This window comes from Haemaphysalis longicornis, unplaced genomic scaffold (assembly GCF_048455015.1).
Source record: "Haemaphysalis longicornis isolate Haplotype H1 unplaced genomic scaffold, Haemaphysalis longicornis Haplotype H1 scaffold_6, whole genome shotgun sequence".
Classification (NCBI taxonomy): domain Eukaryota; kingdom Metazoa; phylum Arthropoda; class Arachnida; order Ixodida; family Ixodidae; genus Haemaphysalis; species Haemaphysalis longicornis.
Genome location: NW_027526407.1, coordinates 164,802,676 through 164,816,067, shown reverse-complemented (window position 1 = coordinate 164,816,067; position 13,392 = coordinate 164,802,676). Strand labels below are relative to the sequence as shown.

Below are 13,392 nucleotides of genomic sequence, written 5' to 3'. Positions count from 1 at the left end.
AAAGATGCTTTTATGTAATGTAGTGTAGCACAGCTTCAACCCTCAATCGGCGTGTGTCGCGCGCAGTGTTTCCGACAGTGTAGCAAACTTGAACTCTGTCAATTCCGCAAAAAGCAAACTTTTGCCCCAACGCGAACAGTAACTTTTTACGAATAAAGGACACAGGTGCATCACTTTGGTACCCTGTTGTACTATTTAGTGGGCAATATGGCGCTGCATTTCGGTATGCTGTTCAGAAGGACACTGCTAAGTGATAATTCAGAGAACCCGTCCAGCACTCTGAGCGCAGTGCAAAAATTGTCTTCTATTTAAACGTAATTCCCCATATTCCCTCCGCATTTTTCTATTAAAAAGAAAAATATACTTCTAGGAGGTATTTTATGGTCTTCAGAGGATAGGGAAGAAACCTGACGGAAACAGAGCTAGCACCAGCTATGCCTCGTCTCCAGCACGTTCAATGCACTCGCCAGGTCATGCACGTGCATGTGTGCTTGGGGTTATATATTGCACCTCCAGTTGGAATATCCTCCTTCAAGTTGAAAGCAATGCTTTCTCGATCGCACAAACAGTGAACCTCAACTTTGCACCTTTAGAAATGCTCAGACAGTGCCCTCCATAACATTATTTGTTCCGAAATTTTGCAGCGCGGCGACAAAGCACGTTGGATACCAGGAAGGGGGCGCTATACTAAATTGATGCTGCCACACTCAGTAAGGCTCCCTTGAACACAACCAACTCAAAAAGAATGCGTTTCTGAGTAAAAAAAAAACGTTTGAACTTAAGGAGTGACACAATCTTTGTATAATAGTCATGAGTGTTAGCGGAGGGTTTAAGAACTTCAGCTTTCATACCAATAATACGGCGACCCATGAGCGTAGAAGTTACACACCATCGAGTGACCGGAACAAGTTGCCTAAAGTGATTGCCAACCTATTTTACATCGAGCCCTACTCCCCACGGGCTACGTTGAATTACGAATATGCGAAGTGCCCCTTCCACCTCCCGTTAGAGCTACTCGATATACCCCAGGCAGCCTTAAGTTCTTTTGCTTGTGCCTGCAGTTCAGTAAAGTGAAACGTGACAGTGCAGGTAACACCAAACATTCGTGTACAATACTTCCACGATCCAAGGATGAAGGGGCCGCTCCACTGTCTTCCCGTTTGCGACATTTTGGCGTTCGCTCAAACCACAGCCTTGAAGAAAAAAAGGGTTGAAGTGTGTAAGGTCATTTTTTACACTCATGATAGATTTAAAACACCTGAATCATTAAACTTTGTTCTAGTTCTTCGGCCACGCCGAAGTTTTGTGGCAAGCTTTTTGCTAGCCCGGAAAGTTGAGGCAGGACGCGCTTAGGTATATTCTAGATGCCACCTGTTTGAAAATATCTTTTCTGTGTGTGTGTGTGTGTGTGTGTGTGTGTGTGTGTGTCGATCCTTAAGCGGCTTGTGCAATAAAACGTCAACATACTCACTGGATGCACACTAAATAGTAATGCCGAAATAACAAACCAGTACAATATGCAAGTGATGATGTACGCGTTTTCTGTGCCTCTTATGCCTTGCCTCTAATTTAACATTATAACAAGAAAAACCGTGTGCTCATTCAGTAGTCTTCCTGACAGGTAGTTAAAATTCTGTTTCTTTGTGTAATTGATATCTTGAGTTGCACAGCAATGGGTTCATTGTAAATTTCTAACATGTATAATAAACCCTATTCAAATGTACTAAATAAATAAAATTTTCGGAGTAGTTTTCAGTTCCTCCTCCAATTGCCCAAGCTCCTATTCTTAGGGCACTACTCGTTATTTGGTAATGCATCTCGCCTAATATATCTGAATCGGTTTTAAACGTCCATGACCGTGGCCATTATTATGACTTGCACAGAAACATATATTCTGAGCAGAACAGAGATCGCAGATTTGAGCTTATGGCAGCTTTTTCCGTGCATCTCACTACGGTTGTGCACTGTCAGCGCCACAATGGCCTTCCTTATTCACTGAATTATGGCTCTCCTGGGAGCAACAAAATATTGCTATGAGTTCAGCACAATGAATTTGTAAGTTGTATCTGGCAAGCGCAAGTGTTTCTTTCTTCTACAAAGACACACATTTGTTTTCCCCAGAGGTCAGTTATTACCGCGTTGCCTGTGGCTCAGCAATAGAGTATGAGAAATTGTATTTTTAGTTATATTTTATTTTTTGTTTGTTTGCAATAAACCCTGGAAGAATGTTTTTGAGACTACAGAAGGTGCGCATACACAAGCAAACACGTAAACTAATGGTAAGAATAAGGAAGTGGACGATATCACCTCGCTGGCAACGATGAGGCAATACAAGGGCACGTGGTCAATTTCTCATAGATAAATATTATCGCATGCATGCCTACTGGTAAAAATGACTTGAGGTTTTTTACACTGCTCGGTGTTCACTACCGAGAGGAAATTGAAATATGCGCCAATATTTAATTTCAACAACAATACGACACGGCAGAACCAGGAATTTCCCACATGTGCAAATACAGCATTTTTATGTCTTTGTAACAGAGATCGAAGATGCGCGCAGAGCGAGTGGTACTTAACAAAATGGATACCAAAAATACTGTGTTCAGAAAGCAGAAATAAAGTCAAACGTAGCTGCAAATGCATATAATGCAACTCGCTCTAAAAGAACACTGAATAAATAAAGTGCTGTACATGGTTCAGCCTACGGCAGCGTATTGTTCAATGGTCACTCGCTGAAAAACGTTTCAGTCGTGTGTTTTTTTTTCGGCTCGCGGGTAATATTTGCGATTCCTGATTGGAACTGCGATAATAAACGGACCGACGGGCTTAAGCGAATTTGCTCTAGGAGACCGAGTGAAAAAAATGATTGGTCTATGGCATTGTTGTGAGAAGAATTTCACAGTTACGTTTTGGCCTTTTTGCCATCTTTTGGATTGGTGGACTTAGTTGTATGGGTCAATTTTATATAGATTGTGAAAAAGTGTAAACTACCATTTTAGACGTTCTTGTTGATATCGAAGTTCTTGTTATGAAGGCCACCGTCCGATAACTTATTTTGTGGGTAAGTCGGTATTGCAGATGAATTATGCGTCCTCCTTCTGAACCCATTAAAATTTACGGTGTTTGTAGCACTGTACGCCAGTAACACTGCGTTGGCTAGTTGTAGTACTCGCTTGTAAGTACAGAATTCAGTTGATTCACATTGAAGCCATAAGCATCTTCTAATTCAAAACATGTTGACCAAGGCAGCAGTTTTAATGTTGGGGGTGCCCGATTCCCATTTGAGATCAGATGTACAATCACCAGTAAGTGCTTGTATTCATTTCTGTAGCCATAAATGCGCCAATAATGTTCTAATGTTGTATTGGGGAACTGTAAGAAAAATCCGTTGGCTCTTTTCGACTTCTTAATGTCATACAATCTTTTTATTCAGGTTATTTTTATCGGCCAAATTATACACCGGTTCGTAAGGTAATTTAAAGATTGGGGTGCGCGAGATTGTCCCCAGGGTAGTTTATTTCGTGGTAACTAATCCTATCGTTGTGAAAAGTTTGATGTTACGCGAAATATCTGCGTGGTGTCATAATAAATGCAAGTCAGACTATTGCGCCAAGAACGGAACCTTGAACGAGAGGCTTGATCACCAAGGGCACGTGCTCAAAGATGAGAAACTGCCAATGGCCAAAAAGAAAGTCCTGAATCTAACTTGTCAGCTTTCCTATACCAATTACTTGTCGTAATTTGCTATGGCCTACACTACTGAACGCGTTCGAAAAACCTTGCAGTATTTGGTCTGCTTGCCTAAGGTTGTTGATAGAAAAAGCGAGGTTATATAAAACTTCTGTAAGCACCGTGTGGCTATAGATCACTTATAAAAGTGTGTTGGTTAGTTAATAGGGTACATTTCGCCACAAGGAATAATGTTACATGGTCACATGTTCTGACATTTCGTATGTTGCGCTAGTTAGAGAGTAGGACCTTGAGTTAGTAGGGTCTGCGATATCAAGAGAGTTATTTATATATGCTATGTTTGCAATTTTTCGGTAAAAAGAACTCTTTGACAAAAAGGTGTCTTTACCGTAAACCAATCTTAGATACTTGCTGCACGATTATGCGTAACACCTGAGAAAATTGTTTTCAATGACATCAGGCGAATAAGAATTCCTCAACAGTGATAATTCTTAGCAAATTTTAACTGTCAACAAAAAAAATGTCAAAAACGTTTCAATTACCCATTGTGAAAATTGAAGGAAGAAAGGTTAGTAGTGATTAGCTTTAGCTCTTGTAGCTTCTGGCGGAGACTTGGGGTGTGTGTCTTGAGGGCGGGCGTAAAGGTTTCTAGATCTACCTGGATGATACTTATGAAACAAGCGATCAACTAGAAAAGCCACATCTTGTTTTTTCTTTAAATTTCGGTTTAGGTTTTCAATTCCACGTTCCAATTGAAATAAGTTAGAAGGGCTTCGTCCCTCTTGATTAAACATTTGCGTACTTTTTGCGGTATCTTTTGGAGTGTAGGACTTCTCGTGTATTCCAGTGATTGTTTTGGCGTCGTCAAGTTAGTCTCAAAGAAATAAATCTAAAAATGCAGGGCGACACTATTTGTGAATTGAAGCCAGAGCGTGTGTACATTTGCGACGGACCGGTAAGCCAAATCTGAATTGCGGGAATTCATGAGCTATATAAGTCATATACAACCATCACCCGCGTATAGTATAGGCTACTGCGCTTTTAGAACACTGCATACCAAGTTATTACTAGGGTAATTTGAGAGACGGGCGTTTTCATGTATGAAATTCTTTCTGCAACGTCATCCTGGTCTTATTGTAAATATGGCTGAGGAGAATTAGATAAAGGACACTTGATGTGGTTCCTTTCACACGAGCGGGCTTTTACATCTTTTAAAAGAGGCTGAGATTTAGCATTTATTCTCTAAATGCAATATATCCAGGCCATATGCATCACATGTAACGCTATATTATATGCGAAAGGTTAAAGCCACCCTTAAAATTGTTCTTTTCAGAGCCTTAGCCCTATATACATTTTTCTGAGAGAAAACAGTGCTTACAAACACTAGATTTAAAGTAATTCTTTTTGAGGAAATGCTCGTGTGAAACTATTTATCATTTATTAAGAAATGCCATTAATAAAGTTTGTATTGTCGGACAATGCGCGATCACGTTTCGTCTCCACACGAACTCCTTTTACGTTCGTTATTTTCTACTTTCATTTGCAGGCAATACCAGGTTCTGAGCACCTTCCTAAGGTTATCTTATTTATGCTATAATTTCTGCTACATATAATACGCCGTTCGCACTAAGTGCACCTACAATAATCCATAGCCGCAATGTCCGTTGCTAAACCTTTTAGGTTGCTGGATTGTGCCCCAACCAAGACAACTTGAGCAGTTTTCACTGTATCAGATTTCTACCCTAGCTGCAATGATACTCTTCCATATAGGTGGGTGCATATCACCCATGTCGTATTTACAAGCGCACGTAGTGTGCACAAAACGCCAGGAAGGCTTTTTTATTTGTTGTGACATGTCACTTGTGAAGGTGCCTATTTTTACACTGTAAATCTTAAAATATGACTTTTCCATCGTCAATCTGAGACGTACAACCATTCGGTAAAAAGAACTCTGTGAAACAGACGCTCTTTAACGTTTTTCGTGATGGTACTTCTTACCTTTACTGTTGATAACATCTGCGCCAACCTGCACAAAACGATCGGAAGCAAGAACAGTGTTGTTATATAAATGCGAGCCTATTTTGCCATATTGTCAAGGTAAATAAACAAAACGATATCTTCACCACTCTATGCTCAACCACACTGACTTTGGCGAGAAGAGAGAGCGAAAACGTATGACACGAAATGGTTTTATGGCAAATGGCTGCCAAGAAATCCCCATACTTGTAAACAACTACTCTGTCAACAGTGCTTAAAGATTTGCCTATATATGTTGACAAGATGTGTTTAGGTTTTACGAAATAATTTGAATTCTGCACATAAAAATGTCAATCCGATATGGCAGGCGCAACCGATTGGCAATATACGGGTAAATTGTGGCAATGTAGGCTCAATAAACATGCACGTTTTTTTTCAGCACCAGCGTAAATACTTGCACAAAGGTTTGTGTTAAACGGACATTGAAATTTTTTTGAGCCTTGAGCCTTCAAATAAAAGAAATTCGGAACACCCTGCCTTAAACATTTTTGAAAACCGAAAGAAAACAGCTGTATGACGAGTGTTACTATTTTGCTGAAATTAAGATATCCACTCCATCTGTTCCGGTGTCTGAACCATGAAGCGTAGTTTGATTGACGTGATAAACTTTTTGAATAGCAATTTTTGGTGTAACATTAACGCCTCAACTACCTTTATGTCGAAAGAACCACGTAGCGGGAGTGAAACGCTGTGTTTTAGTGCAGCGGCCACTTTCTCGTTGACTGCAGGTCTCCTCTATCATCGCCATGAGCCGCTGTGCCATGGTCATCAGTGCATGGCCTCGACACACGGGCAGAGCCCCGCGCCACAAAGGTAGAGCACCTAGGCTTCCGCGCTACTTGGCTACGATCTACCGGCGCTTCCCGACTCGCGGGGTTCTGCTGCCAACAAATCTCCTTTGTGAATAAATGTAGGGTCAGCCGCATGATCACATGGGCGCGTACAGTAGGAATGGTTTATGGCACTACCAGTGGTACATCTAGTGCTTTATTGCTACGGGCTTCTATAGCTTTTCCTGAAGTTGAACTCGTCGGCATACACGGGTGGGTTCATTTTCTCTGTACTTTTTTCCCCAAGAGCAACCGGTCTACAACTACAAACTGCTGCGTCCGGTCCTGGATGCCGCACAATAAAGAAAAAGAAGCGCCGCAATGCTGCAATCAAGTAGACTTCTGCTTCGTATTGCGAGGGTGGCACGTTTGATCGCGACCGTGTGAAGCGTTTTAATGTTTCTTCAGTTCAGCCCCGATTATCATCATCACCAGAGAAACTAGGTTTTCTGCAGGCGTTTTTGGTGGACTACAAGCGAAATCATTGAGAGGCTAAAAGCTTCGCTATAAAAATTTAGTGTGTCACTCCCACAAGCTGTTCTCAGCCCGTTTTACAAGAATAAAAACAGCAATATTGGGGTATATAGGCGGAAATCTAAAATACTAGGTCCACAATTCAGATGTAGTTTTGTGAAGTAATCCTTGCAGTAATTGTTTATCTCAAAAACACACTTCACTTTATCCAAGTGTTTTGCTCGCCATTATTTCAGGTAAGAGCCAACGAGAAGTGTAAGGGCAAAAACTTTGGAAGGTGATTATGGAACAGGAGAAGAAAAGTAGATAACGAGACTTGCGCTGTCGAAACTGAATTGGGTGGACTTGCTGAAAGGCAACGTGAAACCTGAACCTTAAAACCACCACTTCATGTCTCAATGCTCTAAGGAAGACAAACTGATATATGACGTGCAATACAAGAGCACACAAACCAAACACCGTGAACAAGTGGCATGAGTAAAGAGAGCTGATGTTCCAGGATAAACGTAGCACGAGCACCCAGGGCACATATCAATTCTTCATAACGTGCCATAAATAAGAAGAGCGCCGTGCGAAAACTTGCGATGACAAACGCACTCATTCTTTGGATAACGAAGAGCCCAAGACAAGAAAAAAACTAAAAGCTAGAGCAATAGGGACAAATATTATTTGAAAAAAAAATTGTTCTTTTGTTTCATACGAAGGCCTCCCATGGCGATGGGAGGTCTTTGTGTCGCAAGTGTCCCTGGGTGGTCACTGCTTGGAGGGCCATTTCTACTCCCCGAATCAGATCTCCAGGCTGGTCTCTTTCCCACTACTTTGCCTGTAACGAAGGGTGGATCAAGGAACGGGAGAAAAGGAAAGGGCGTGCGACCCGTCTCACGGCGCGTGATAGAGTGTACAGTGTAGGAGAACAGTTTCCAGGTGGTGGAATGGGCGGAGGCAATGCCGTCGAAAAATGGGCTGTGAGCGTATGTTTTCATCATTATTCGTCGGAACGTAGTAATAATAATCAATCAATCAATCAATCATGTTTATTTACGTGCCCAGGAACAGCCAGAGGCCTGAGTGCTGGCGCACGGATAGTTACATGAAAAGAAAATACAAGAAACATATTGGAAGAGACAAACAAGCGACAAGACACACACAAATTGAAGTAGCGAAAATTACAGAAATAAAGCACAGGCGGAGCCTGGGTACAGGTAAAAAAGAAAAAGAAGATGCCTTTGTGGCTCAGCTTATTGTAATGAATACACAACAAGCAGAGAACAAAGTTTAACAGTAAGACGACAAAAACAATGACAAGAGTATAGAGACAAATGATAAGACAAGCATGATAAGTAAAAAGTTTCAAAAACAGGCTACTATATTGGTTAAACAGAACCACAGAGAAACCAAATTTCAGCAATAAAAAAAAGAAAAACGAATGACAGAGATATCATAGATGTTTAACATACTGTGTTCAACAACGCAGTACGGTAAATTGTAAAGCAGCTTTGAAAGATGTCAAGGCGTTCAGAGAAGCGGTTATAGCAATTCTGTATTCTGCGTACAGGAGAATGATTGGAGTTGCGCGCAGCGGTCAAGAAAGGGCGATGCGACCTGGTGGGCCTCTGTGGAACACCAAACTCTAAACAGTTAAGCAGGTCTGCGCAAGAAAGGTCACCATGAACAATTTTGTGAAGAAATGTAAGGTCTGCACGCATACGTCTGCACGTCAACGAAGGAATAGAATAAAATAGGGGTAAGTCAGAATCAGGACCTGGACGGTGATTGTGATGACGGTGCTTAAATATGGATAAAAACTTCTTCTGCACACGTTCTATTAATTCACTACTAGATTTGGAGATGCCGTTCCAGGCAACAGAAGCATATTCTAACTGGGGGATACATATTGCATTGTATAGCATTAGAAATGAATCTGGAGAAGAGAATTCCTTTGTAATCCGACACACATTTCCAACACTTCGGAGCGCTCGCCGGGTGATGAGCCTAATATGAGAAGAAAAAGAGAGGGTACTGTCGAAAAGAACCCCGAGGTCCCTAATCTCCTCAACCCTTTGCAAAGGAGCTCCCGCTATACTGTAGGAAAACAGTAGACGATGGGTTTTCCGGCTGTACGTGACAACCTTTGTTTTAGCTGGATTTAAAATTATACAGTTTTTGCTGCACCAGACCGATAATTCCGACACATCCCTCTGCAAGGCACAGCAGTCCTGAAAACTGCTAATGTGCCTAAATAGTTTGACATCATCAGCATAGAGAAGAAATGAAGATTTTGTTAACACTGTTGACACATCATTGATAAAGATAGAAAACAATAGTGGACCCAGCACAGAACCCTGAGGTACACCACTCGTTGCAGTGTAAACACTAGACCTTTTGAAGTTTACATCTACGTAAAAGGACCGGTCAAGGAGATAGTTGGACAACAAGGCAACAAGACTTGCATCAACACCGGACATAGTAAGCTTGTTAATTAATAATTTATGGTTCACTACATCAAACGCCTTACTGAGGTCAAAATAAATAACATCCAACTGGCCGTTTTCACAAACTGCAGCCGAAGCCTGAGTCATGAAGCTTGCAAGATTTGTAACCGTCGATCGACCCGAGAAAAAGCCTTGCTGATTTGGTATCACAACGTTCTTGACGCAGGCCGCAAGAACGTTGTGCAGAGCTGACTCAAAGAGTTTTGAGGCGACACAAAGGAGTGAGATTGGGCGATAGTTGGTAACGGCTGACTTATCACCAGACTTAAATATTGGAAAAATTCGAGCAATCTTTCATGCACGAGGAAATTTGCCGAAAAGCAAACAGTTATTATAAATGGAAGTTAAGACAGGCACAAAAATGTTGCCGTAAGCCTTCATGAGAGCTGCTGGAATTCCGTCTGCACCACAGGAAAATGACGGTTTCATCCGTTTAAGGCTATCATTGACAAGTTTTTCATTGAACATAAGTGTACTAAAATTAGACATATTATTAAACGATAGGCGTTCGTCGTGACCATCTGGCAGTTGAAAGACAGACTGAAAGTACTGAGCAACGCTCGTGGCGACATCCTCAACCTGTTCCCCATCGGAATTAAGCAGGCTAATGTGTTCTTTAGACGCCTTAGAACGGCCGCGTCATTACCTCCAGAAGTCAGCCGGTTTCTGAGACGCAGAAGCCTCTAACGACTCTATATAGAGCTGGTGGTCCCGCCGGTAGAGGCTTTTACAAAGTGAGCGATACCGACTAAACTCCGCTTTCCACTCGTCAAGCCCAGAACGCTTGGCCTTTTTGTGGGCGCTGTCCTTAAGTTTAAGCGAACTTCGAAGTTCTTTGGAGAACCAATAGGGAAATTTGGAATGAACAGGCTTATAACAAGGGATGTACTTTTCCATGCCACTCCTGACAATTTCGGTAAAACGTCGAACCTGTTCGTCAACATCATTGACATCAAAAACACTAGACCATTCCGCAGATGAATAAAAGTGATAGAGCCCAACATAATCTCCACGCTTGAAATCATATCGCGGTACTGCACAATCGTCAACACCACCATAGCAATGCTGGGCAGCGACAGAGGCAGATACAATAAGAGGGGGGTGAAACTTGTCGGGGTGTACAAGAGATAATTCGGAGGCACACACTTGTACGTTTTTCAAGTTCGAGAAGCACTCATCTAGGACATTACCAAAGAAGTTTTCTATGTGGCAGAACTGCTGCAAGGAGGTGAATGATTTAAAATCTAATAACATGGTGCATTTCTGCGCTGCATAATGGTTTTTATGCTGAAATGAAAGACTGTTCCAGTGAATACCTGGGGTGTTGAAGTCCCCAAGTATAATTAGCTGATGGTTGGAGTGTGAATTAGAAACATTTTCAATAGATGTGAGCTTTAGATTATATTCAGCAGGTAAAGTATCCGGGGTTATATAGAATGCACCGATGAGCAGCTTCTCGCCCCTCTTGAGGCTTACCTCAAGCCAGACTGATAATAATAATAATAATAATAATAATAATAATATTTATTACAGGAAAAGTACACATTATACATTCCAGCCCACAAAAGCAGCGATGCTTGTGAGCGGGCTGGGCAGCCCAACTTCGTGCACGGGGCACATGTCTATGCCCTTTACAAAATATAGAAAGGTAAATAAGACGAGGTAATTTCCTCTGTCCGGACAACAATTACTGTTCGACAACATAGACTAAACAAAAGAAATTTCAACTAACACAATGTGACGGAAGAACATATACAATGCAAACTTAAATACACAACTTATTATGAAACCTACACAATACGAGCATGAGCATGCCAAGTGTGCGGGTGTATAGCTAAGAAATCAAGAAGTTTCGGTTAGCCATAAGCGCAGGAACAATTTGATTTTTTTTAAACTATGAAGGGCAGCATCTACTTCAAGTTTATTAAAAAGAGAAGGTACATAGTAGGGTCGTGTTCTTTTCCCGTAATTGGTATAAACGCGAGGAATTACATATGTTTCAATACGGCGCAAAGGTCATTGTTTTTTGTTGTCTACTTTAAAGGTATCTGAAAAATAATGTTTGCAAAGTGCATCAAAGGCAAACTGTTTATCAACAGACAGCATTTCTAGTTGATGCATTGTTAAATCTTTGTCCTCTCCTTGAAGGAGTGTTCCATATGAAATGCTGCGAGATATTCGTTTTATTATACGGTTTAATATGTTTAGCCGGTATTGTGAGGCATGACCATAGATAGTTAGCCCGTAACGTACTATTGACTCTCCCAATGATTTGTACACCATTTTTCTGATTAAAATATCTGATGTAAATTGTAAGAAATAAAGGTAACTGCACACTACCCGCAAGCGCTTCACCACTTCTTGAATGTGCGTGTCCCAAGCTAGTGTCTCATCGAATGTTAAACCTAAGTACTTAACAGTACTTGATCGTGGCACAGTTGGGCAGAAGCACTGATGGCAGCCGCTATCATGTAGATAAATAGGCCTAGATATTGTGAGCCGCTTATGTGGGCTATGAAAGCAAAGTAGGGTCGTTTTTGATTTATTAATGAAAATACGAATAGAAAGAAACCAATCGAGCAAATGGCATATGTCAGTCTGAAAAATTCTTGCAGCTTCATCAGTGGGTTTTGTTTGGTGAGCTCTCGAAAAAAAAAAACTTATTTTCCAGTTTTCACCTGCACACACGGCATTCTTGTTTAGCAGTACTAGGTACGGACAGTTTTTTTATTTATTAAAACGCCCAGTTATACAGCCTATAATTGCATTACATTATAACCAAATGATGGTTATTTGATTACGTAAATAACATGGTTGCTAATTCACCCTTTTACTTAAATGTTTATAAAAGTTCAGAAAACAATGGAAACTACGTTTTGAAGAAGTGATTTTTGTTTGTAGAAAAAAGACAGTCACACAGTATAGACCACGCGAGAAAACATTAGGTTAGTTAAAGAAGAACGCGCCAAATGCCTGTAACCAGGCATTGTGGTGTTCCTAAGAATATTTGAAAAAAGTGTTTTCGAAAGGGAGATTCGAACGGAAAATGAAAGTAGGTTGGAATTTTTTCTTAGCCAACATGTTTAGCGACTTCACAAACTTGCGCTTTTAGGCATAATTAGCACATTGTTTATTGCAAGTGCTCTGAAGGCTTGCTTTTGTTTTAATTTAGGCGTCGTTTTGTGCGCTACAAGAATCCTTGTCAAGAAGCTGTTGCAGTAAATTCAGTGGTTCCCGTACAGTGCATTGCCGTGTTTTTTTCGTAGCTGACCGTATTCATCATACCTAAATAGTATTTGTGCAATAAAATAAATCAACATTACATGTTGCAAAGCGCGTTTTCTGAAATCGCGCGACATGTTTCCACCACTTTCTTTTCGTGGACGTGTTTTCTTTCTTTTTCTTTCTTTTATTTTTTTTCGTGAACACCTGCTTCAAACAGCTTTTTAGGTAGTCCTTCTTTACCGTATGTGAATTCTCATTATAAACCACATAAAATTTCAACGAAAAGACAATAAAATTACAGACTCTTTATTTTTACTCAAACCAAGAACTCTGTCATCGAACAAAAATACAAAATATCATTGTGGTTTGGCCTCTCTTAGCTGAAAAACAAATTCAGTAAACTTTGGTGGACGTTTCAGGAAAGTAAAGTTTAGTAAGGAAAGCCAAGCGCTGTCCTTTTGGTACCGACTCTAAAATGCCTCAGCTGGAATACCGTAAACTCACATCTTAAACTCACTCTTAGGAGTTAGCCCTCGTGCTTATAATAAACGTAACTTGTACAATCATTCGGTAGAATCTGGGGATCTGGGGAAGTCAATTGTAGCTGAAATATTTGCTAATAGTCTGTTTTCTAGTGATTACGT

General features: G+C 40.8%; 1 protein-coding gene across 1 annotated transcript in view; it reads right to left on the bottom strand.

The window, feature by feature from the left end:
• LOC144143354 (trypsin-7-like) overlaps window positions 1-13,392 on the bottom strand; it is a 60,561-nt gene that overhangs the window by 33,185 nt on the left and 13,984 nt on the right. The gene's annotated exons all lie outside the window — the stretch shown is intronic.